Source organism: Pezoporus occidentalis, unplaced genomic scaffold, assembly GCF_034315485.1.
Source record: "Pezoporus occidentalis ecotype Australia unplaced genomic scaffold, CSIRO_AGI_Poc_V1 ctg171, whole genome shotgun sequence".
NCBI lineage: Eukaryota > Metazoa > Chordata > Aves > Psittaciformes > Psittacidae > Pezoporus > Pezoporus occidentalis.
The window spans coordinates 980,183-1,007,265 of NW_026913543.1; the positions used below are offsets into that span (position 1 = coordinate 980,183).

General features: G+C 39.4%; 1 long non-coding RNA gene across 2 annotated transcripts; it reads right to left on the reverse strand.

Annotated features, from left to right (window-relative positions):
• Positions 1–12,422: 12,422 nt before the first annotated feature.
• On the reverse strand, positions 12,423–21,527 carry LOC134161247 (uncharacterized). 2 transcript variants are annotated; one of them, XR_009963902.1, is made up of 3 exons: positions 21,313–21,527; positions 18,893–19,031; positions 12,423–12,861 (listed from the first exon to the last, which is right to left on the reverse strand). It is a non-coding gene; the product is annotated as an uncharacterized LOC134161247 (long non-coding RNA). The 2 variants fall into 2 exon arrangements; XR_009963903.1 differs by lacking the exon at positions 21,313–21,527 and adding an exon at positions 19,622–19,677.
• Between the last annotated feature and the right edge of the window lie 5,556 nt (positions 21,528–27,083).

Sequence of the window (27,083 nt, forward strand, 5' to 3'; positions counted from 1 at the left end):
TTTCTATCGGGAGTCAGCGTTGAACCAACAAAGAAATATTTTTTGAAATCAACAACAACACCAACAATAAAAAAAGGAACATAAATAATATACATCCAACTGACAGAAGAGTTTAATATTCCCTTCAGACTGGTAGGAAATTACTCAGATTCCTGTCCTTGTAAACATGTGTCCTGGCCCATTCAGGAGATGGGCTGTGCTGCCGCATGGGTGGAATCACGCAGACTCTAGAGCCCAACTGCCTTCCTGAGTGCTAAGGAAAACTATTTCATTTATTTTCCTGAGTGTCTAAACTTCATTTTACCCAATGCAAATAAAATTTAGTAGATCTGAAGTTATTTGACACTTCTGATATGTTTAAAATAAATGTAGAAAGATTTAATGATGTGAAAGTTCATGACTCAGTAAAGATTGCTCCCTAGCTGGGGTCTTAGGATAGACACCTATAAAATCAAATTATTATAATCACAGGAGTCATGAGAAAAAAGTAGGCCCTGCTGAGCTCTATTCACAGAGTTTTTGCATTCATTATACTCCTTCTAGTTATGAAACAAAGGGACGAGGTAGGCTGAAATCTCAAAAGGTTTTATCAAGTAATTCTTTGCAGCAGCATTTTGTGATTACTACAGTGAATTTTTAGAAATCCGATTCATGTGCCAAGAGAAGAGGAAAAAGACACGTTGCCTTCTCTACCTCAGTGCAGTAGTAAATGCTCATTTTTGAGCAATACCCTCCAGAATTATGAACACTGGAAAAATAAAAGTAAATGCGTGGATTGCATTTGTTCAGTTTATCAGAGGGTGTTATTCAGCTAAATCTGGAGTAAGTTACTGAGAAAAATACCCAACTTAAAGACATTACAGGTGATGCAAAGGTCAGGTTTTAAAAGGCTAGCTCCCTTCCATTGGATGATGTGATTTAGGCGATAAATAGCTTTAAAAATCCTCCTTAAACATACATATATCTTCTGTCCATTTTGATACTTAATCAGCAATACTGTGTGGTTATATTTTGGTGAGTGGCACATATTTACACACAGGAGAACATGTACATGGCTGCTTCATAATCAAGAAGGTTATTTCCCAAAGCTGCTATTGCCTTTATGCATATAGCTGCACACTGACCTGGGACACACTGAATGCAGACACAGTAATTAGGTCGATTGCTTGGGCCTGGTATTTTTTTGGAGGCTTAAACAAGAAAAAGTCTCTGTGAACAGTGCAGTGTGATGGTGTCTTTTTCATCTTTGTGCTTTATAATAAAAACAAAAAGATCAAATGCCAACTTTTTTTTTTTTTTTTTTTTGGAAAACAATAATTATGGGTGCATATTTCACCTGCAGTTATTTACAACTGGAGTTTAGATCAGGGAGATGTCTAAATCCTTGATGGAACCTCACAGTCGGCAATGCAGACGCTTTGTCTGGCCACAGTCTGCTTGGCTCGATGGGATTATGCTGGGAAGAAGATGCCAAGCACTCTGGCTCCCTTTAAAAACTGTGGCAAAAGATTTCAGCTGCAGGCTCAACTGATCTAAATGCAGATGTTCTTCTTCAGTCAGTTACATCCATTAGTTGGCTGAGCGTGGAAAACCCTCCCCACATTTCTGCTAATAAGCACTTACGCAAATCATTTAGAAACTCGGATCCATATCCTCAACTTGTGCAGTTTTTCTGAGAATAGTGGATAAAAGGTGATTTATGTTAGCCAATATTTCAAATGCATTTTCTAAGGCTCAAAATTCAGCTTTGGAAATATATGCAAGATTTCTAATGGAAGAATGTACTAGAGGTTGTCAATCTTCCTTTAATTACAGAGTTAAGTATAGGAAATCCTTTACCAATCAGTTGCAATTAAAGAAGAACTGTCTGTGGACAACTTAGTGGATTTGGATTAGTTTGCATCATCTTTATCAGGTGGTTTTCACATAAAATCCCTTCTTCAGGTTTTACCTTGTACAGTTGTGCTCAAAGACCCAACCGGCTCTCCTGCAACTGGGTGCTCTAGAAATCCATAGTAAGAGACAGCATGAATGAGCGTAAAATCTAGGCTGTGTTCAAATTAACTCCATATCCACACACTCATGATTGTCCATTTACAAGTAGCCTCACAATAAGCCATGAACACATTGGTTCACATATTGTAATGCTGCTTGCCAGTGAATGTCCAGCAAAATATTTTAATGAATTTTAATTGGGCATTTGTAATGACTGCGTCTGCACCCAGATCTCAAGGTGAAAATGAGGTGAAATTTTTGCATGCTGAGCCCACAATTTGAAATACAAAATATGTATCAAGTCAGGGCTCTTATGAAAATGGATTCACATTTGCTTACTTGGCTCACGAACCCTAAGCAAACATTTTAGCGAACCAGATCGCTGTTTTGCAAGTGCCATGCCAAACCGAGTTTCCTGTCAGAGATGTTTTTAACAGCAGTAAGTAAAGGGTTAGTTCCCCTTTACCTTTTCCGCTTTCATGCTTTTGTGTGTTGCTTGGGTTCTTTGGTTCCCTCCTGCTGTATTTCAGGCTGTGTGTGCGCCTCTCATGAAAACCTCTCTGTCTGTGTCTCTCTTATTATTTCCTTTAAACTTTCTTTGTTACCTGCTCTGTCTCCTATTATTTCTCCTGTGTCATCAAAAACTGACTCCGTACAGTCTGCCAATTAGCCTTTGTCTGTCAGCACATTCATCAGCATCCTGAAGAGTGATGGCGAATGGCAGCGCGTGGAAGTGCTATTTGATATGCAGCTGTGTGTCCTTGCACACAGATCTACTGTTACTGATGAAGTGGTAGGATGTGGCTTAGATTTCCTAGAGACAAAACTTTTGGTAAGAAGCAGATACAATTAGTAACGAATGAAATGGAATGAATTAAAAGAGAAGCTGTTTCAAAATTTACAGCTAAGTGCACAGAACTTTCCTGCATTTAAAATAGACTGTTATGAATATGGACCTCTTGTGTATGCAAAGTAAAAAAAGCCTGACATAGATATTTCCAGGAAACAAAGACAATTAACAGTGTAATCTGATATTACATACCTGCAAGTGAGTAATGCAAATAAAGCTGCTTCTTTGCTTGTTACATGGAAAATAATATGACTTTGGTATAAGACACACATTGCATTCTTTTCTGGAAATATATAAGTATACATTATTCAAAATTCAAATATTAATGATCACATAAATATTCCATGATCTTGGCTATTACTTTCAGAACAAACATTTTAATTTTAAGATGTCGTATTTGTAAAAGCTGTATTTTGAGTACGAAGGAGAGAGAGAAAGAGAGAAGCAGACTCTTTTAGAAGTGTGTCAGTGTCTTGCTATGGTATCTTTGCATAGTAGATATATAGCATGTTTGAATGTCTTTTAGCTATACAATGTTCACCTGCTTAAACATTTACAATGCTACTATAGGAAAAAAATATAGGAAGAAATAAAAAGCAAATGCATAAGTGTGTGTTTGGATGAACTGTGGAAAGTGCATGCCAATAGGTAGAATTAGATTTATGAGGTTGGGTTTATGTATATAAGCTTTCGAGCAAACTTCAAGAGTATGTGTGACCAGAGCAGTGGGATTATATGAGTAGCCTATAAAACTATATCCTTCTATCACTACATCTTTGCTAAGGGATGTTTCCAAATTAATTTGAAATGAAAGCAAATTTGCTAAGGGACCTTTCCAAATTAATCAGAAGGGAAAGCAAAATAATAAATTATAAAATATTAAGCACAAATGAGACTTTTGACTTGTCTAGACAGTCTGGATCAGATTTTCAAAGGAAAGGTATAAGAAAATTTTATTCATGCCAAAAGTCAACTTTTGTATATGCAAATGGATAGTTATTACAAACGTTGCAAGTGGATTTCCAGATACTATTTCAGAATCAGCCTGCCAGATCTGAATGAGCTAGATTTTCCAAGTACTCAACACACACCCTTGCAGCCAGATTCCCAGAAGAGCTCAGCAGTGGTATCGCAGTGGGGTGTGATATATGAAGCACTTTGAAAAAGCTGGCTCTTATTTAATTAAATAGAAACAAAGTGCTTATGGAAATCTTGAGTTTGTTGTAATAAACATATCGAAACTGCCCCTAAGGTGTTTTGAACATTTGCATGTAAGTCTTACCTCTGTTAATATTTGTTGATCCTGATTGGTTCCCAGGGCTACCTGAGGAACGAGCACTGTGCCGATTTTTATGGTGGGACCTGGAACACTTTGAGGGACTGGAGCACCTGGTGAGGGTCACTCCACTGCTTTCTAGTGAAGCGCATCACATCGCAAGTGCACACACTGGCGTGGCAGAGAGAATGACCAGCCTAGTGTGTCTCCCGGAAGGTCTTTAATCGTCCTCACTGTTCTTGGTTTCTGCTACCGGTGTGTGTGTGGAGTGAATGCAGGCTGCAGCTTTCCCACAAGCACAGGCGAGCGGAGGCACGCTCCCTGCTACCATGGGTTTCATTGCTGAGGTCCTGTGCCTGTGCAAGGCAAACTTCTGGGCATCGAGCTGCATGGGCAGTCCCCCAGCCTCTGTATCTCTCTTGATTGTGCACAACATAGCACAAAGATGCAAATACATGTCTTGTCTTCTGCCCAGTTTCCTTTATGTAGTTGTAAACACACAATTCACAATCTCCCTTTATATTAAGAAATCGTTGTGCTTCAAAAGTTTGTTTTATTGTGGCTTTCTTGATCAGCATTCTTTTGCCCCCTCAGCATCACCATTTCCTTGTGGTAGGATACAGCATGATGTGAAACATTTTCTGAGAGGAAGAAACCATTTCGAGGAGCTTAGCAGAGGCTCTGCTTTTCAGAAGAGTTGGGATTTGCCTGGATATATGACAGAATATCTAATCAGCACACATATCTGTCACAGTGATAAACAGGGCTAGTTACAATCATTTGTATGCATAGAGGCAAAAAGTCACTTCTAATACTGTTAAAAATATTGGAAAGTCGATCTTAGGAAGGTTTCCGTGGGGGCCAAGGGGAGTATTTAAGAAACAAGATGCCTGGAGAAAGATGTATTGGAATAAGATTTTATGACGGCCTATGCGTATAGGTACCACTCACACTTTGGTGACCACAGCAGTTACAACAGGCTGGGTATCAACTGGGTGTTTGGCACAGAGGTTTGCCATTGCCAGTGCAGAGCTGAGCAAGCCCAGGAGCTGTGGGAGGCTCCTGCAGGTTCCCCATGGGCTCTGTGTCTTCTCTGCATGTTCCTCCTGCCTTGCTCTTTGGGTAAAGTGCAGTCCTCTGCACAACGGGCATAGGCCCTCACCTCCACAGGCTCAAAACTACGTTTGGTTTGCCTTGGGTGAGCATCCAGGCTGCAACCTGGATGAATGTAATGAATACCTGTGACTAAGGAAAGTGTGTGGAACTTTCAGTTGCCTGATATCATGGAGGAATAATTTTCCCCATGTCAGCATGCTTCTCTTTGCTGCATTTCTTAATTGTGAGGTTTTCACATACTTGTTTATAGTTCTGTGCTTTCCTGTTGTGCATATCATACCATATTTTATGTTAGTGGGCAAGTTTCTGTTTCTTCAACTTGCTTTGCATCATTTACAAATACATGGCAGAAGTCTCTGTCAGCCAGCAACTGGTTAATAGAATTAAGAAATGCATCTTGTATTTGCTTTACAGTGAAGTGCTGGATAATGTCCTCTGTAAAATAAGTGATCAGCATACTGATAGCAGGAGCTTTTTATTGCTGAAGGCTGCCTGGGTAAAACTAGACTTCAAGATTGAAGGAATAATTCTTCAGCCAGTGGGGCTGACTTCTTGTTCATGCTGTTAGCATCTGAAACTGCTGCTGACCAAATGGTGCTCCACAGGGTCACACCTCAAGGATGCAATTCCTTTTCCGTATAATTACTGTTCTCAGAGCCCAGTGTCCTTAAAGACAGTTTTTCCGCAGGTTCAATAAAACTACTCAAAACCACTGAAAAAGTAGCCTTCAGAAACTTTGCATGACCACAGGCAGGATGGGGGGAACTACAGCTCTCCTAGTGGGTCACTTCCTATCAGCAGCTCATTGGTGGACATGGTGTTTAACACTAAATCTACTCAGCAGAGAAGGATGGTCATAGGAGTATAGCAATCACCAGGTACTTGAACTGATTTGCAAGCTTGAAGTTTGTATTAGGATTGCTGTACTCTGCTTTAGGTGCACAGACTGGCAGCTTGGTCTGCTCAACTGGGAAACTGAAGGTTCAAGAACATTTCTGACAGCATTTCAGCCCCAGTGACAGAACCTTGCAGGGAGTGGCTGCTGCAGGAGCTTTCACTCACATCCAAATCATAAACAAGAAATAAAGACCTTCCACTTGTGATTCTCTCTCAAATTCAAAACCCTTCAGGGTGGGTTTTGGCCTAGTCACTTGAACCTGGCTCCCGTAGAAATTCGAAAGTATTTGAGACTGAATATCAGATTTTGACCATTCCAGTGTCTCCTGTATATCTGACACTGTTAGCTTCCTCCAGACCAGATCTTTGTGATGTGTGGGTTTTCTTTGCAGCAAGCGGCGTACAATTCTGCCTTACATTTTACCTTTGCGTTTTCATCTCCTGTAATTCCTCCTGATACATTTCACCACATGATCTTCAGATAGGATTTGTATTTGCTCTTGGGCTGTTTCTACTGTCCTACATATGTCAGTAACTTTTTGCAGAGTCAGACTATCTTCCCTGAAGAATTTTCTATTGTCATCACTTCTGAGCCCCACTACAGTTGCTGCCCCTGTTAATTCCCGTATAAAGATATTCAGCTGTGTGTCACTACCAGGTCTATTGTACTGGCTATCCCTTATGAGCTGCTTTTGCTTCCTTTGGCACACAACATAAAACATGTTTTCTGGATGTAAAAATCATATGACTTTTTGGGTGATAGATCACATACATAAATACAGATATTAAAATTGTAATTTGATATTATTTGGTTATTTGTGTACTTCTATGGAGATACTCCGTTAAAGACTGTAAATCCTAAGGATTTGCTATTATAGATGTTATTTCCCTTACTCCTCAAAAGAAGTACATGCATTGCATTCTTTCTATTTTTGTGTGCACCTGCTTTTCCAGCCTAGAGTTGTAACACAGTGCATTACAGAAGAGAGATTTTCATAGACACAAATGGGAATTAAGTGTCCAATTCAATTGACTTTTAATTGGAGTTGAACAACTACAAAGCCTTTGAAGAACTCCACTACACTGAACCTCTTAATTTAGCCTGAACCTGTTTGTTGATGAAAATACCAACTCCTAGGCAGCTGCAGGGAAAGGTTTCCTTTTGCTCCAGTAGCCACATTATTATTCACAAAATGTCCAAGGAGTTTGGTGTTAGTAAAATTCATATCTGGCTGAGAAATAAACTTACCCTAATTTTTCCCTTTATGGTCAAATAAATTAGAAATGTTATTAAAGTTCATAGGAAAATCAAACATTTATCTCTGTTTGAGCAAATAAGTTATTAAATGTTTAATTCAAACATGACTTTCTGTTGCTAAAAATCTACCTGTTTTGTAGTGGAAATGGACAATTTCTTACCTAAAGTGGGGATATTTTGATTAAGAAATAAATTTAAGGTTATTTCTTGAAATGCCAGTACCCATTGTACACACCTAAATAAAATCCAAATGCTGATTAAACTAATTACAAAAAGTTTTGTAAAATTTAAATTATTTCTGATCTGTAATCTTCTCAATGTATAAATCTTTAATATATTAGAAAGCTAAACATCAAAACCAAAACGCTTACTGGTGAGGAGTCAGAAAAGGGAGAAACTTGTTTTTTCTCACTGTTCTCTCAAATCCTCCACATATCACAGCATTATTTTAAGACAGCTTCGTGTCTGCTTTCCCATCTATTAATTTGGTACCTGAGGTAGTGGTGCAGTGGTTGGTTATCAGGTGCTGTGTTCAGTTCCTGGAAAAAAGGCAGTCCTTGGATTGATAATATGTCTGGCATCTGCACATGTACATCAAATGCATATTTTACTTTCTTCCTTTGTATTCCACGTATACTGCAGCAGATAAGACCAGACAAATGCACTTTCATTGACAAAGACTCACAGAATGCTTTGGGGTGGAAAGGATATTTGGTGATGGTATCTCACATAGTTTGTCCCCTCTGCTCCATAGCAGGATTGATCGCTTTATCACTAAATGATCCCTGATGGATGAGTATTGGGTCTAGGCATCAGTTAAAAGTGAGGATGATAATTCAGTTTTACTGATGCCACTGAAAGGGGAAGTTAATCTATTAAATTGTTTAGGAATTTTACAATTTCCCATAAAGTGTTTAAAGCAGATCTTCTCAACCTTTGCCACTGAATGACCTACTCTTTCTTCTTATCCTCCTTTTTATCCATGCATCTAGCATGGAATTAACCTGGTGACCTCCAGGATAGCATTGAGGGAGGCAAGGTGATTTTTCCCCCTGTTAAGGACATAAAGGACCTCATACAGAGATCAAAAGGAATAAGGATATTTGCTATAAGAATTACTAATTATAGGGGCTAATAATCTGAGGTGGTTTGTGTCACATCTTATGTCTTTGCTTGGCCAGCACCTCTGAGATCACGCTCTTGGATCAAGGTGTGCTCCCAGGTTTGCTGCATTAGGTTCTTGTAAGACATGTCCCTGTGCATGCCTGGATGGGCTTCAACACCCATGGACAGATAGTTTAGCCTGGCAGGCTCTGGGGCGCAGGGTACCATCTGCATCAGAGGCTGTGAATGGAAACCTATACCCAAGTACTTTACAGCACTGACTGGCCAGCATGTGGACTGACAGAGTCCCACCAGCCCAGTCCAGTTGTTCTGTGACAGAGAGAAGCAGAATGAGAACTGAGCCTTTTGGACACACGGTTTCTTCCCTGGGATGATGTTGCTAGGTGCCGCTTGAAAGGCAGTGCTTGTGCAAAGCCAACTGGGCCCAAAATGATGAGGCACAGGGGCAGATGCAAATGAGAGAAAATTAGAATAAAAGAAATTAATATTTGACGCGTACAAGCATATGCACATAAATATAAATACATTTATATCTAAAATCAAGTAGCTTTTCCTCCAGAGTGAATGAGCTGTATTTGCTGCTTGGGTTGTGCCGTCACTTGTGAAGATGATTGCAAAACCCCTCAAATTACAGTACAGGCTTTTACCCACGCTTGTGCCACCCATTTTCCCACTGTGTCTGATGTTGATTAGGAAGGTCTCTGAAAGCTCAGCAGAGGAAAAAGCTAGAAGACAGAATTATAATGATGGAGAAAGAAAAAGATACAGAAGAAAGGGAATGGATATTATCAGCATGCTACATTTTTGTGCAAGAATTCATACAGCATTAAGCTGGTCTGAGGAATGCAAGTGACAACTGTCATAAAGAAAATTTGCCAGTGTTGGACTCCACCCCAAAGTACCCAATTTAGTCCATATCTGACATAAATGCAAACATGTATTTGAAACGGGCCAGGGATAAGATTCATCATAAATTCAGTTATGCTGAGGAACCAATGGAAGAGCACCTGCTGTTTGGGGATCAGTGAGAACCGCTGCAGAAAAGTTACCTGACTTGCCAGCAAGTTGCCAGATCGCCGTTTCCCCATTTCCCTTATTAACTGGGACAAAAAGGTTTTTGGAGAAGATGGAAAAAATGAATAATGAAAAGGTGATAAAGAATCTGAAAACAAACACAGAAGCCAAACAGTTGACTATTGATGGGGTGGGGTAGTAGAGAATGGATTGCTCAGATGTATAATGGTCACAAACCAAAGCTCCTCTGTGTGTAGTTTGTCGTCTTAATGAGCTGAGCAGGCCTTATCTAACATGTGCTTAGTTATCACTAGCAGTGCAGGATTAGGTCAATTAATAGAGTTATACATGTATTTTTTTACCTGAACAGGTTTTCACAGGAAATTACTGATTATATATATCAATTTATTGTGTGGGAGGGTGTCAGTTTTGAATAAATGTTTGTCAGGAAGATCTTTTGAGTTTCAAGGAGATTTTCTAGCCAAAAGCAAAATAAACTTCAGGACCAATGCTATGTAAGCAGCGAAGATGCAAGTTCAAATACCTCCATGATGTTGGTTGCTTGTTAAAATTTATTCATTGTGTGTTCTTCCACATGTGAGCAAATAGAGTGAAAAAAAAATAACTAGAAATAGAATATCTGGGGTATTTCCTCCAGCACAGGAAGAATCCAACCTTTGTATTCTCTGTACCTGTTCTGGTGAGAACTGGCAACTATTGCCCATTCCCTCATTTTGCTTCTTCATAAAGCTTGATGCCCTCTCTGGACTCTGCAAGATGAAAGGGGATGCTGTCAAACAGCTAACGCCTCAGGTTCAGAAAAGTAAAGGATTGGTTTCTGATTTTAATTGCCAGGTCAAGCAGAAATCTGGTGCTGTTATTCCCCTCTTGGCAGCCTAAGAGGTGTGCTAATGGATCCAGGAGACCATGGTGCTAAGTTAGTTGCAAATAACACTCTGTCCATGAGCATGCGCTGGTCAGATAGGAGGGAGGGAGGCAATACTCCCTCATCACATTTATTTCAACAGCAACCACCAGCTGTGACAATTCCCTTTTCCAACCTTGTACTGGCCAACATGCAGATGAATAAATGTGAATAAATGGGAAAAAAAATATCAATGTTTGAGAACACATTTCTGCCATTCCAGTGATGAAGACACAAGAGGTATTGTGTCCTCTGCCTCCCCCAGGCATGGACTTCCTTCTTCAGGGGAGCCAGATATCACTGGTCCATTCCCATGGGCACTACAGAAACTCATGGATGCACAGGTGAGTGTTACCCTGGAGAATATCGTCTTAAATCTGAGATTACTAAATGGATCCAAGCAGGACACACTTTTGGAGCAGTAATTTTGCTTTCTGAACTAGCATTTATTTGATGTCTATATCAATACTTACCTGCAGATCATCAGTTCCTTGGGGAAAACGTGGGATCTTTAGAAACCATTTTTAATCAGTGATAACATAAACAGAATGATGGTCACTATTTACGAAGCAAAGAAATCTTCGCTTCAGAATAAACACATTGGAAAAATAAATCAAAAAGTCTAAAATACAATTGTCTGTTAGCTCAAAGCCTTGGTTCCTCCTTTGCAGAGCTCCAGGTTAATCAATGGAGGAGAGGAGAAAGAATCAATAGAAATGACAATAAATAAATGTATGGAATAAGATATGGTTCAGATCAAGTAAATATGACTGAAACTTTGCCTCAAACTGAGCAGAAACTTTTCAAAGTTTCAGGAAAGTTTGAATATTTTTTTTTTTCCTAGAAAATCTGATTCAAGTGGAGATTTTAAAGAACATGGGGAGCAAAGTGTTGTAAGTAACAGAGAACATGAAAGGACATCAAAAGTTCAGGGGGTGAGGGAAGAGTCTAAGATTCAAAAGACCTGGATTCAGTTTGAAGAACCTGGATTCAGTTCTGTTTCTGAACTGCTTAGAGACTGGGCAGACTAATTCATTACTGAACCCTGAAATTTCCTTTTCAGCCCTTATTTATTTAGAAGATTGAAGAATCTGGCAGTAGAAAGGGGTGCACTGAATCCCTTACTACTATTAAAACAACAATAATAATAGTTTCTATCTTTTCTCTGTGTGACAATTCCAACTTTGCACTCCCAGGCTTAGGGGATTATTTTCTTCTATATTTACAGATTCAGTTTCATGATTGTTTAGTAGACTTGCAGGTAGTGACCAGCTCATTCCTACACGCTTTGATATTTGCATGCACTCAAATCAGGCAAAATTCTGACTCAGCACACATTCAGATCAGGAGTTTTAACTCAGTCTGAACCCATAAACCTTTTGAATTTCCCCGCTAGAATCAAAGGAAATAAAATGCTGACAGTATTCAGTATTTATAGTTTTCAGCTGACAGATAGCTGCAAGGCACAGCGCTTGGTACTCACACACTGAACACATTTTCGTTCCTAAGTAAGCCAGCCCTTCAGTCCGGTGCCTTCATCAAATGTACATCTTCCCCTTTGCTCTGACAGTGCTTTTGGAGTGCTCTTGCCACCTCTATCTTGCTGTCACAGTCTGAAAAACTGAATATACAGTACCAGATTTCCATTTTTGCTCAGGGTATGAACATTCCTCTTGCAGGGAATACCAGGCACTCTGGGACAACGCATCTGCTGGCATCCTCACAGAGTCCCTGGGGAGCTCAGGTGTGTGCTTATGGAACACATGCCATTAGAGGGCAGCCAACACTGCTTCCAGTAGCCTCTCATATCATCTGTTTCTCTGCCATGTTTAATAGGCTTTGTCTGGTTCAGGGCAAACCCCATTAGGCATGAAAAGGCAGAGCTATGTAAAGGAACTTGCACTGACAGCCTGTTAAATGAATAAGTTTCTGCAGGATAGTTGGATTCAGCTGTTTTGAAAAAAAAATGTACACACACAGACACACATTTTATATTTTTTCTCTTTTTTGTCAGTGTTAAAAGAGGATCTCAGCTTGCTGAATGTATTCTTAGCTGCACTGTGCTATCATTCACTGCTAACATTGCAATTGCTGTTTCCTCCGTGTTGGCCCAACCACACGAAATACTCCCGTGGTATTGTAAATCAGACTTTTTGCCATGCCTTCTGATGCTTTGATTTTAAGAATTACACAAACCCATCTTGTCAAAAAATACTCTTGTAGATGCAGCAGTTAATTGTGCAGGTGGTCACTGAGACCTCCAAGAGCTCACCTGCACATGTGGAAGTTCAGCTTTTCCAGAGGAATAGCTCGGTTTCTGTGCAGGCTTGCAGCTCCATTCCAGGCCTTTGCACTCAGTCACAGCTCCTTTCATCCACGATCCTCAGGCTTGCACGGAGATAGAACTGTGAGAATGACAAAGCGCGTAGTTACAGGTGTGTAGGTTAAATGGTGATGTCAATATAACTTGCAATTTCTTTAAAAAGAATTTTTTCGTTTCTTTTTTTCATTTAAACCCATGGATAATGGAAACTGTTTTTGCTGAGCTTTCCCGTGCATTGAATGGGATAAGTGTGTTTGAGTCTGGCCAGAACTCCCAATGATGGAGAAAAAGGGTCCTTTAAGTGCATTTCTGTTCCTACAGATTTTGTCACTGAGACTGCACGCAGCTGGTGTAGTTAAGATTAGGACTGCAATTATTTTTTGCTGACTGTGTCAGTTTGAGCTTTTCTAGCAGAATTTCTCTAGAGGGCAGTAAGGATTCGAAGCTGCCTCAGTATAAATATATATCTATTTTGTAGAAATGACAGATCATCTTTGCACAGCAGTAGAGGTTACAAGAGTGGGTGCACATGTTGCAGTGTAGGGTAGAACAGCTAAAAACACATAAAGCATACTGTACACTCTTCCTTCTCATAGCATCACCCAGGCTGATATTTCATTGCACATTTGTATTCTAAATTACTTAAAGTATTCTGCTTTTAGTCGTGATGAGAAAGGGCCTTTTTGTTAGGGAAGCTTCAGTTTGGATTTATAGAAGGTATGATAATAGGGAACAAACTGGAAAAATAAGTCAAGAGTCTGAATGGAAACGTTTAGTTTAACACCCTGCAGGGCTAAGACTAGAATTGCTTCTGTGACTCCTGCCAGAAAACTGGGGATACTGAAGCTAGACCTAAGTCCAAATACAAGGTATGTGATCATTCTCTGGCTCCAACATTATATTTAACAATGACAAATATAACAATACATGTATAATGCCTGCTGTGAAGGATATAAGCCTGCTGGATATTCACAAATTAGGTAGGGTTACTGGGAAGAAAGGTATGAGGGTACGAAAGTTTTGGAGATCTCTTGCACCATCTTCATCATCTTTGCACACTGTACCTGAAAGTGATGCAGCGAGGGCATGTAAGGAGATTAAATTCCCTTTAACACCTTATAAATCTCATATATCACTTAGGAAAACAGTGAATAATGAGTCCCACTTAGGAAAACAGTGAATAATGAGTCCCACACAACTGCTGTTTCTAACAGTTCGTAGTCCTTTCTCCTTGTCTCGTCCATACATCTAGTTTTGAAGCCTCCAGAAACAAAGCAGAATGTATTGAGTTTTGTGGTCAGGTTCTTCTAGCTTTACCATCAGTGGGTGGCACCATAAAAAACACCCAGCACAGACACCCACAGCCAGGAGGGTGAGAGGTAAAAGTAGCAGGGTCCACATGTGAATATTTTCAATCCTGTGATGACTGGACTGCAGTAGTAGCTCTGTGTCCAAATATTTAAGGCAGCCCTAGCTGCACATGTGGTTATTTGTGTGTTCAGCACTGTTCTAATGAGTTACAAGCTTCTGCATCTTGTGTCTGGATGAGCTGAAACGCAGGGGTATTTGAACATACCTATTCTTTAGACTCTCCTGTTCTTTGCTGTCTCTATTCCTATGATTTCATGATGGTGTATTTTAAACCTAGAAAGGCTCAGGAAGTATTTTATAAAGTTCTTCCAAGACAGTGTCAGACTAAAGCTTTATACTGCATTTCCTTGTGTCCAACTGGCTGTAATATACAGTAAGAAGCATGTATGGTGCATACAGAAGTTCAGTTCTTACCTTCATTGTACTTAATCCTGCTGGGTTAGCAGAGCAGAAGAGCCAGAGCAAGAATCTTGGATACAATCAAGCAAGCCAAGGTTCAATCAGGACACAGCAAAGACCATGCAGGAAGACAGGTGGCCAGGGAAACTTATCTACAATTATATAATGGCCAGTACCTGTTCATAAGGTGCCCCTACTTAAACTTCAGATTGAAGCTGTTTATTAGGCTTGGTGATACCATGAATAATAAGAGATCTCTGTGTCATTCTATGACACCTTTACATAACATAATAACTCTATTTCAGTGTAATAACCATTTAAATAGGGCAGGTGTGGTTAAATTTGAGCCGTGTTGTTTTCAGCCAGATGCAGGCAGGCTCACATTTCTGCAGGTGCCTGTTTTGTCCGTTTAATGAGAAATAAAGCTCTGAGGTACAAGAGGTATAATCAGACATGAAACTCTGAGATCCAGTTGTTTACAGTGCCTAAGCAAAATAGTTGAACCCTAAAATCTGAGTTCACCTTGGCATGAGGATTTAGAGAACCGAACTGAAAATGTGACTTACAATACAGTAATTCAGAGGAGCCAATGTATTTCTTATCTCTGTTACAACAATGAAGCTCTCCAAATTCAATTTGCTCAGGTGTTTGCAACAGCGACTGCTAGCTAATTCTTTATTCATTTCCAAGGCACATTTCCAAGGCAGGTGCCTATCCCTTCCATTCTCATCTTTACTGTGTTTTAATACAAACTTCACCCTTCCAGCAGCATCCCCAGATCTCTCAACTACTTTCGTCTTAACTACTAAACGCAACTACTTGACTTGTTGCCATCTCTTTCAAGTCAGATCTATTCATGGACCATGTTTCTCCTGGTCCCTGAATGCTCAACACACACACTGCTCCTGAGTAGAGCTGCAGAAGGATCTTGCAGTTGCCTTGCTGCTGCTATGTGCCACAGGCAGGCAGTTAACCCACAGCTCAGGCAAGGGCTCTATGTAAGAAACAGGGAGCTGCCTCTGTACATCACATCTGAGTAGTTCACACACCAGCCGTAGTATGCTATCATGTTTTGAGAACTTCAGACGTAATATCATCATCAACATATGTGCAAGTGTTATGCCAAAAATTGAAGTCTGGGGCAAAAATATCGGTGGGGCACTTTAAATAAACAGCCAAGACACAACTTTTCAAAACAACTAGTTCAAACAGAAAATTGGAATGTTATGAACAATGTAAGAGTGAGCTAGATTTTATTGTAAGATTATGTGTTTAAGGAATACTAAATTTAGGATCTAAAGATGTTCATACTTGAATATATTTAAATAATTACTCTGTAAAATATTCATCCTACAATATGTATTCTTGCTTTTCAGGTGTCTTAGCATCTAACAAATCTGTATTCCTGACCTTAAAAAGTACATTTCTTCCTTGAAACAAATTTAAACAATAATGTAAGATGCCATAAATCTTGAAACCTCCTATGTCAAATCAAGAGGAGATTTATGCAAGATAATTCCTTACATATTTGCAAAACAGTTTGGAGTTCTTTTGCTCAGCTTCATCCAGTGTTTTCACCTGAGACCTCTTCTCTCTCCTCTCGCTGGCCAAGTGTCCTTTCTTAGGCTGCAGTGTGGCAAGCACATTTTAGGTGTGGGTTGACAACTGTATTTTAAGCAGCCCCCAGCTCATTTCAGACTCAGAACTCTGACAGTTTTCCAAGTGCAGTTGCTTGCACACCTCTTACGGAACCATACTGAAGATTTGATCTCGCCTAAAACCCATCCAGGTTAATATGCCAAACTCTCACTGGAAGAAAAAGCACTAATGGAGAAGGTACTCTATACTAGAAATGATGTCAAGAATGGTTTCCTGACCCATGGACAGGGTTCGAAGTTAGAACTTTCCCCTAGTTAACAGGGAGATAGGATAGACACTCCCTAGGATTTTGTGAAAAATGGGTCATAGCCTTGAGTTTCAGTACTCACTAGGGCACCCAAAGCGACAGCTATACAATGGTGAAAAAACCCTGTCCCCTTTTCACCCATTGCATGTCATGAAGATCATCGTTGTGTGTTTACGTCAAGAGTACTCAGGGAGCTTTCACTCCCCCCTTAGGTTATTCGGTACGAGCAGTAAGGCTCATAAATAGGGTTAGAAGTACCCCTCTGAAAGAGGAATATTCACCTAAAATAGATCTATTTCAAAGGCAGTAGCCCAAGAGTAATTGCTGTTTGGGGTCCTCAGTATAATTCAAACCACACTGTCTCCCAGAAAAAGCTTTTAGTTAAGGGGCTATGATTTTAGGAAGGCTTTATACCCCATATGTGCACTATGGATCATGGAACTAGGAAGCAGTAAAAGTTGAGTACAGCTAGTATACCAGGGACTGACAGCATTATGACTTTTATCAGTTATGTGAGAAATAAGTCCAGTCTTAGTAAGACAGTTAAGCCAATAATGACCATACTCCTAGGCTACAGATTTATGGTACAGAGTCCACCCTATAAAGCAATTGTTTAGAAACCAAGAGCTTGAAAACCCTTGTTTGGACAAGTAGTCCTTGCTCTCAAGTTCCATTGAGCTTCCTTTGCTTCAGCCACAGCAGTCCCCCAGAAAGCACCAGGCAAGTAAGCAGACTGAGAGAGACCCAGACCAACAAGCCTTTCATGTCCTGGGGTAGTCCAGCTTGCCTTGTAGAAACATGTAAAACAGTAAGCCAAATACTGTGAATTCATCATTTGGAAGATACATGGACCAGCAGAGCAGCCATAGACCAGCTTATTCTTGGCTCTACTGATGACATCTTCTATTGCTCATGCCTCAGTTGCCCCATTGATAAAACTGTATAGGTAAAGCTATTTTTCAAAGCCCTTTTATATCCATAGATGAAAAACATACAAATGCCAAACACTGTTGTAATGAAAAGTATTTTCCTTGGCTGTTCAAAATCAGTGGGAAATCCATATTGGACACTGCTCCTGGAATGTTTCTGCAGTGGCACTTTTACAGCAAGAGTGCTTTCCTCCAAAAATATACAGGCTGGAAAGGATAAAGTAGATCAAGTTTAGTGGTTCAGGATCAGTCAGTTACTCAATGTTACTGCAGTTAGAAGGAGGTGAAGGGAAGATGGGTGATTTCAGTAAGGTTCCTGCAGGGAGATGTGTGCCAGGATTCAAGCCTGGTGATTCATAAGCTGTTCGTCAGTAGCTGTTAAATATCTGCTTTTTGCCAACGCTCACTGTTTCAGTCTGCCAAAGATACTGGATAAACAGCCCCTGTAAAAAATTTATAGTTTCTCTGGGGAAAACAAAAGGGTTTTGTGGCATGATACAACATCATAAATTAAAGCTTTTTTTTAAAATTAAGAAGTTACATCATGTTTTGATGTAATGTGATGTGGCAGGTCATGCTTTTAATTTTAATAAGCTTAAAAAAGAGAGATTGGGATTTGTGAATATAAATATTGTTTCTGAACCTATAAAATCTCTTGTTGGAGGCTGGCAAAGCAGGTTCACCTCTGCCATTCGGGTTCAAGTCTTATTTCAGGAAAACAATTTGAAATGACTCCTGGAGGTATCAGCATCAATTAATGAACTGAATTTCCACTCTACAGACCTTCCAGGAAATTGCCAAACAGCATTAGTACTTCTATAGTATTTGTCATACTTAGGTATTGCTGTGCTTTCAAAAGTACTGTCATCTCCAGCCTACCTTTCTTGAGGTGTCCTGTAACTTTCAGGTATTTTCAATTTTAAAGATTCCAGAATGAGAGACCCAGGGCAGTATTTCAGGGGTGCTTACAGAAAGTGCCCACTGGTTTCAGGAGCAACTGAAGTGGTACAAGTGCATCTCCGAGTAGTCAGTCCTTAAACAGAGGCATCTCGCTGTGGAATTCAGAATTGAAGCCCATCGTGTTAGCAGTCACTTGAAGATGCACATCCTTTTTAGCATCATAAGGTTATGACAGAGAGCAGAATTCATGCATCTTTAAACTGATGTGAGCTTTCAGCACATCTAAGGCTAGGCCTGAAATAAGGTGCAGAGAGGTCTTCTACCTTATGAACAGTGGACCTGGCTTCTCTTTTTCCCCAGAAAAATGCATGAGCTAGCACAAAAGGGATATTAGCCTTCATTTTAACCTTTGGTCACTGCTATAAGTAATGTAAAGGGTTGGACGTACTGCAGGACTACACAAAGGAGAAATAATCAGCATTTCACCTCCTGAATTTTATTCATTTTTCTTTCAGCTCAGTCACAGGAAGATGTGGTCTGAACCGTGCATTTAGTTAGTCATATCTGACATGACTTCACTAGATGGCCATTGCTCTGTTCTCACTTACTTGGTCTGATCTCACTAGATGGAACTCCTGGAGGGGATTGCCCTTGTCGCACGTTGGCTTTGGCTGTGGAGGGATCCTGGAGCTCTCACTGCCTCCCTTGGCAGAAACTTGGCACTTTCTGGAGAAGTCTTGCATAAGCCTTGGGAGAACGAAATAAGAAATGACTACTGTAACACAGCTGAGTAATGCGGTTCATTTCACGCTGCTCAGACAACCACCTCACCCTCTGCTAAGCCCAAGGTAATTGGTTTGGGGCTGTTTAGGGCACGTGCCTTTCACTCTCCTTTCTAATTTCTCTTTTCAGTCCTCTTATTTATTTTCCTAATAGTTCATTTTTCCATTCTAACTCTCATTTTTATATTTTTAATCACATTCAGAATAGAGGAAAAAGGGTGACCCATTGTCCTCATAAGTGACATCTAGTCTATGACTTGACTGACAGGAGGTACCATTAGAATAAGCATCCCTTCTCTGACTGAGACTATCCATGTTAACATTTCTGTACTCTGGGCTATATATTTGATCTTACATAGCTGTAAATTATGAGCGACTCCATCAAAGTCAGAGGCATTTCTACAGTGCTAACATGGTGTAGGTCAGCTCAGATTCATGCTTTGAGGATTTCAGATGTCTCAGTAGGGCTCCTGTTGTATTGCTGGCCAATTCTGTCATTCAGTCATGTATGTGGTTAGAGTGAGCTGGCAAATACCCAATATGTGAGCTTCTCACAAGAATCTCTGCCTTGAATTTCTTGAAGATCAGGTTCACACTGGCATTTGAACCTGGCTATGGAGACAGAAGTGTACAGTACGTTACTATATTGTAAATCATATCAGAGCAATATCAAAACACAATAAAAAAAACATCTGAAATAATTTTCCCTGTGTGCACAGGGTATGTCTCCTTGGGGTAAAACTGATCTTTCAATTCAGAGTTCACATAGAAGGTAAACTACTGCAGACAGAAGTTGTTCAACATAATCAGCTGAAAACAGCAAGCCTAGATTAAACATTACCAAAGTTAGCCTGTAAGGAGGAAAAAGATTTTGCTTTCAGTTCCACAGTGTTACACTCATGTTCTGTGACTGGCTTCTGTACTAGTAATTATTTCTTTACATCTGAGAAAATCTTGGAATGTTATGGAGAAGGCTGAACTGTTAGAAGAGGGCTCTGTGGGAAGGGAGGAGGAATGCATAGTTTTGATTCATGTGAGGAATGTGCTCACTAGGAATAAAGTTTACAGACTTATTTCAGGAATTACAAAACCAAAATGAGATCAAAACTTGCATGATCAGCCTAACTGTTGGAAAACAGGGTAAGTAGCTGCAGAAACTGGTACGTAGGGAAAGTGGGGAGGGTCAAAGGTGAAGGAGTGCTTAAGTCTCTTTGTAACTGATAGAAAACAGAAAAAATGTTTTTAAGAACTTCATACTTTGTATTCTCTTAGATAATGAGAACATAAAACGTCTGGTTCTCATCTTTTTTACACTTACGTAAAATTGGGATCAACTCAACAAGTTAATGGAGTTACATAGGTTTAAATCTGGCATAAGTGAGATAAGAAACAGGCCCATCAGTTCATTAAGGACTTCATTAACTGTGACTGGAATATCTTGCAGAGCCTGTGTTCCTGCAAATAAAAACATGCATTTGAGGCCACAGGAAGGTGTTCTGCATGCCCTAATTTGTATGTGTACAGCCAGCTGCCTATTTTAAAGTCAAAAGCTAGAGGGCTCTGTATAATTACATCTGGGAGTGGGTGACAGTGTATTTGTACAACGGCAGGACTTGTGCATGCAACAGGATAGATGCACACACAAGTGGGTCTAACCTGTCATCAGTAATAAACTGAGCACAGCAAAATATACAAAGTTCTTCGTGCACACAAGACCTTCCATTTAATTAAACTTTGCCATGACTTCTTGGCTTGCAAAATTGCCCTGTTTATGTTATCTCACTTATATATAAGTTAAATATATAACTGCATTCCACCATTCTGTGTTTTCTGCTGAGGGATATGCTTATGGTCTTATGATGCTACTCAACCCCCACTCTGTACCAATTTTATTCAAACATCAAAATAATGTATATTAAAAAATCCATCCACAGGAAGGATTTGAATAGCAAAGGAACAAGCATCTCCCTCAAAATTTATTCCCCTTCATTATTGATGGGCTCCATCACTTCAACTTGGCTGTTTGATCAAGTGGTAAATCATGTAAATATACCATGTATGAGTGTCAAAGCAGTTTTGAGGAACTGAAAATTTTTAAGTTACAGGTCAAGCAGCAATTTCCGAGAACAACCCCTAATGAAAGCAAAGATTTTCTTCCTTTTAAGCACACATCAGACCAATCTAATTTACTAGGGAGAAAATTCACTTTAGTGCAGAAGGACAATCCAGACGTATACACTACTTACGCCCTTGTTAAGTGAAAATTGGGATAAGTGGTACTAAGTCAGTGCATAGATCTTAAGCTTGTCCTCTTCAATAGGGTGAGTTTTACCTTTAATAATAAGTAGAGCATCAGTGTTGTCTAGAATCTTCTGAGGACCATTAACACACAGTCGAGTTTCACCATAAAGATGTAGCAGAAAATATAAATTAATTGAGAGCTGGTTTACTAGTTATATACTTCTTATTGCTTCTCATTTGTGTACTTTGGACTTTAGTATATCTTGTTCAAATTATGCTGAAAAAAGTTCTGAATTCAGTCCTTCAGTCTTAGCAGTCCTTCATGTTATTTCCTTATGCATTTCTACTCAATTTCTGTTGAAAATTTATCATATCACAAGGAAATCCTGCAGACTTAATTTAGTCACTGTGTTACATGCTACATTTGTCCTTGAAAAGGTCTGCTTCAGCACACCAGAATGCAGATGAAGGTGAATGAAGCTCAGATATGCAAATCTGATACAGGCCCTCAAAAGAAACTAGATCTCCACAGCCACAGTTCTAGTAGTCAGGGAAGGATCAATGAGGGCAACATTCAACCTGGGAGAGATGCCTTAGGTAGCAGCAGAGGGCAGCTTTGCTGGGTTTTCCAAGCTGTCCCTCCTTCAAACAGCACCACCAGACATGCAGAAGGCCCCGTTCTCTGATTCCTAAGGTACATTGCACACAGGACTCAGGCTGGTGTAACTTCTTTTAAATTAACTGGATTTCAGAGATGCAGCTCTGCAATGGAGAATGATGCCAGGAAATATGCAACATCCCCTATAGGTTTCCACACCTTTATCCTTGAAAAGAGAAATAAAAAGCCTCCAGAGACAGTTGTAGAGTAATTCTGACAAACCCTGACAAAACTGGACTGAGCCTGCTCCTCCCAAATTGGTTGCATTTCTGGTTCCTACAGATGGTCACTTCCATCATCTCATGGCCAACCTCTAAGGGATAAGAAAGGAAAATGCTCTGAGCAGTCTCTTGAGAGAATTTCATTAGATGTTCACAAGTAGGTGGCTTGAATTGCTAATAAAGCTTGGAAGAATCCCTTTCCTGGTTTATTCCTTTTTTTTTTTCCCCAGCTTGATCCCAAATCAATCTTCCTTCTGTTTCAAAAAGCCTTTTTGTCCCAGGGAAATGTAAATGACACCTCTGTGTGAGACTTGGTGATTCTGGCTCATGGCCCTGATGTCATTTCATTGCTTTGTACATCAAAAGAACGTCCCCTGACACAGACATTGGTTTACCTTAGCTTGAGTGACTCATCATTTTCCCACAATTAAATTTTTGAGCTCTAATGCAAAGCAGACTTATCTGCTTTGACAGGACAGTACAGAATAAACAGAAAAGACTAAATTTGTATTGGCAGCTACCACTGCGCTGCAGTTATGAGTAATACAGCATAACTAGAAAGGACACCAAGAAATCAAAATAGATTCTAGTTGCTGGAGAACCAAAAAAGAAGAAATAGCCGTTGATCCCCAGTCACTGACAGTTTTTGTTCTGTCATGACACTGGATGGGAACAGCAGCAATAAATGTTTCTGGTCTTTCTACCCTGTTCATATTATTTTTTTCTTTTATTTTCTTTAAAAAAGGGTATGCCACTGCAGGTAATTTCTCTGTGTGCTGTATATATTAAGGAGAAAAAATATACTTACAATTTGGACCACAGTTCAAACATACCAATTTCCTCAAGCCTATGTATGCCCTGCCTCACTCAGACCAGCGCTTCTCACAGTTTCCCATCTGCACAGCTCTCCATTTCCCACTAGCAAAGTGGGATGCTTGGATGCTGCTGGTGTGTGACCCACATGCAGCTACACCCACAGAGAAGCTACACACTCCAGTGGGTCCAGGAGGCCTCCCTGTAAACTATCTACCTGTACTCTGGTTTAAATTCAAGTTGTTCTGGCTACAATCTGAGGACAATTACATGGTGTCACAGACGATTTCTTGCCACGCAATGGGGGACATATCACACCTGGAAATGCTAGTGGAGTTGTGGTAGGAGAAGTAAATTCGTACCCCAAAAATGGGTTGAATCTGTACTGTTGTGGTTTAAGCCCAGCTGGTAAAGCTGAACCCAGGACACTTACTTTGCAGTCAGCTTGTTTGGAGAAGGGAAATGATTCATGAATTTAGGATCTTCAAAATGAGTATCATCAGTAATCTTTTTCTAACTGAGAAAAGACATGCACTGAACTCAGGTGGGTTTAATTCCTGTGGGCACAGTGTTTCTGACTAGCTGGATCACAGTTGGCCAGTCAATCAGAAACTGGCCATGAGGACTGACATAGAATTTTGGATTATGCTCATATCACTTTGCTCCAAATTTACATGTGCAATTACTACATCTGCACATGAAGATCAATACACTGTGTGTACAAATGAACAGAACTCATTCGCATGTGCCTAAGCAAATTAGGACATGATTACATACAGTTAAAAATTTGGATTCTAAATCTTTGTACACTTCTGTTGTGATGTTTTGTGATTGCTAATTGCGACAATATCTGTGCAGGGTATGTAATTCAACGTGACAAGTGTTTTTAGCAGCAGGTGAATAAGATCGGTTATTGAAACAGCAAAATTATTGCCAACATTGAGAAAATTGGATAAAAAAATAAGCTCCAAACAGCCTCATTCATATCAGATATAATACAAGCTAGAGTAAACACAGAAAACTGTTAACTTTCCATGTCAATAAATAATTTAAATTCTTTATAAGAGAGCAGAATGGCTTGGCACTGTTTTGACTCTTTAGTATCATAAAGAGAGTAGTTGTACCATTCAGCTCTGCTCATATATTTATATTTTGAACTACTCACCTATCGTATTATAAGTTTAAATTGGAAAGTTTTGAACATTAATACACCAGACACGAACTTCTCATTTTAAAAGCTTACTACCCAGTGCAAAAGGAATTGGTATTGTGCTGTTACAAAAAAGAGCATGTGCAATCTGATTTCACTGCTGGATTACATCTAGTCTATCTTTTGGTCCTTTACAATGCTTGGCATTCTTTCTTCAAAACTAATGCAAGCCCTCATCTTACACTCGCCATCGTATAAGAAAAGTGATGACTGGAGAAAGCTGTGGCAACTTGCATTGTGGAAATGAAAGTTTTAACCTTTATGTCTGCACTATAAGCCTTGGGAACTTGTACTGATAGTTGTTATATGAACCAGACAAGATATGCCAATAATGTCCAGTGCCATCAGTATGCAAAGAGTAGTTCTCTAGAGAAAGATGAATGGACATGGCTCTGTGCCAGTGTGTTTTTGGACTGCCATGAAGAGGTCTTCACTTTTAATTAATTTTTAAATACAGAGCATCAAGGACATGATATCCTTAACGAGAAGTACAGGGCCATCTTCCATTTCTCTTGCGCTCTAACATGAAATAATGGTTGCTGGGTGTAATGCAGGAGCACCTCTGCGCGTATGTGTTTGCATGTAATATAACATAAAAGGATATAGATGTGATTAGGTCAGCACATATCCTGCAGGAGCTAAGGCATGAGATTTGATTTGCAGATCTCAGTAAAGTGATCAGTTTTAGGCTTTCTCAGGTCATGTGGATTCAGAATCCAAGTCCATGATCAAAAAGATAAGCAATACAGACATTCATGTTAGACTGTGAGTTCTGCCTTTCTTTGTGGCAACTTTACTGATAAAGACAAGGATATAACAAAGCAGAATTGAAAAGGATTAATGTAAATGGCCTCCCTCTCTTACCCAAGTTTTATATAATGCTGGATACTTAAGACCTATTATCCTTTAGCACTCCAAGACAGTGACTGTGTCAGTTTGCTCCTCATAAATAAATCTCTGATAAACTGACCATCTCTGTAGAACAGAAGGAGTTTTTAACAGATTTTATCCCTTTTGATCTCTTTGCCCCTTGTCATGCTGAAACACCTGCATAGTTTTCGCTGGATCTGGAAGGAGTATTTCACAGCTCATAGCTCATGTGTTGTTTCTGAACCCCCTGCCCTGTTTACCAGAAGTAGTTTTATCTAAATTTTTTGGTGTTGTCTCCCTACTTACTTCCTAGCAATCAGTAAATAAAACTCCCATGTACATACATATGTACAGGCACAGTAAATATAGTCATACAGTAAATTTTCATGCCCAAAGTCAGTCACACGCAGCATTCACAAATTAATGCCACAGGCCCATGTCCTTCACACTTTTGTTTTCACTTTAAGATTCTTTCTTAATAAGGAATAATGAACATCAACACACAGTTATTCAGTAAACCAAAGCATATAAGCAATTAAATTAAATTAGCACAGCCAAGCAAACAAAGCAGTAATCATTCAAGTCCTCTATTCAGGCTGCAGCCATAATGATAGACTGAAGAATAACAATACATTCCAGTAAAGACAATTAATATTAAGTTTTTATTTTCTGAAAATCTTTAACACTACGTAAATACTACTTTTTGTCACAAAAGATTCCTTTTAAATAGTCTTTCCTTCTCATTTCAAAATGTGACAAATCCCAGATAGAATTGGTCTTTTATAAGGTTCAAGTAACTGGAGTATATTCAGCATTATCTTCTTCATACAGTTTTAGCTCATATCCTCCTGGGAGTCTCTACCACTTTCCTTGAATCTACTAAAACAAGGATTGGCCAGTCCAGAACAGTAAAGGATGAAGGCATTAGAGAATAGTCTTGGGTCAAGAATTATTATTGCTAGAGGCCTCCAAAATCTAGTTATGGGTTTCAGCAAACCCTGTGGGCTCTTATGATAATGCTTTTCTACAGTATTATTGTTATATGGCATTAAATCAGTCAGATTCATGAGCAACAAGAGGTCAATGTCTGATTGAAATTCATAAGGTCAAAAAGGAAACTAAAAATCAATTTATAAGATATGAAGATTTAGGTTCAAACTATATCCATGAGCAATAAAATTTCACATCCATAAATGTAAGAAATCAGTTATTAAACTTGAGGGGGGGAAGAAGACTTATTAAGTTTTACACACACATAAGGCAGCTAACACATAATTTTATCAGACATTACTGAAATCCTATGTGTAATATAAGAGATGATGGGCTAAAATGCTAAATGGTTTAGCACTAAATTATTAAGTGATGTATCCCTAAGGTATTAAAAAGATAACAAATGCAGAGCAGGTGTCTCTCCCACCAGCTCTTGATCACTAGTTTAAGTGCATATTGGTAACAAATGCACTTTAGAGGCAAAATAGTATTAGTAATATTTTTGCTCTGTGAAAGCCTCATGTCAGAATGACTAAAAGCTTCTACCTGACAAAGCGTTCATATACATATATACATGAAAAAAGTCACGTGTTCATATGTATATATGAGAAAAAAATCACATTGTTAGCTCCCTGTAGAACGGAAATAAATCTACAAGGTATTTGAGTTAGTTTGATACTCACAAAAAGTAAATAATGTAGGTGGAATAACAACTGTACCACATTGAGAATGAGAATTACAGCAAGCACTCTTACCTGTTCTGAAATGAAAATGCATTTCTATTAAAATTACAGATTAATGGAGATTCATGTGAGCCAGAAAAGTATAAAAGTACAATATGGCAGACAACTATGCTTATTGTAAGTCTAGCCAGTGAATTTCATGAGAACTCTTTTTGCCTTTGCTACTACTAATTTTCTAGCGGTCCCACCTCTGGATCAGCTCTCTTGCTTTAAGTAGAAAGCAGGCACAGTGGTGGTGATGCTTTCTGCAGTGTTAATAGCCCTCTTGCTA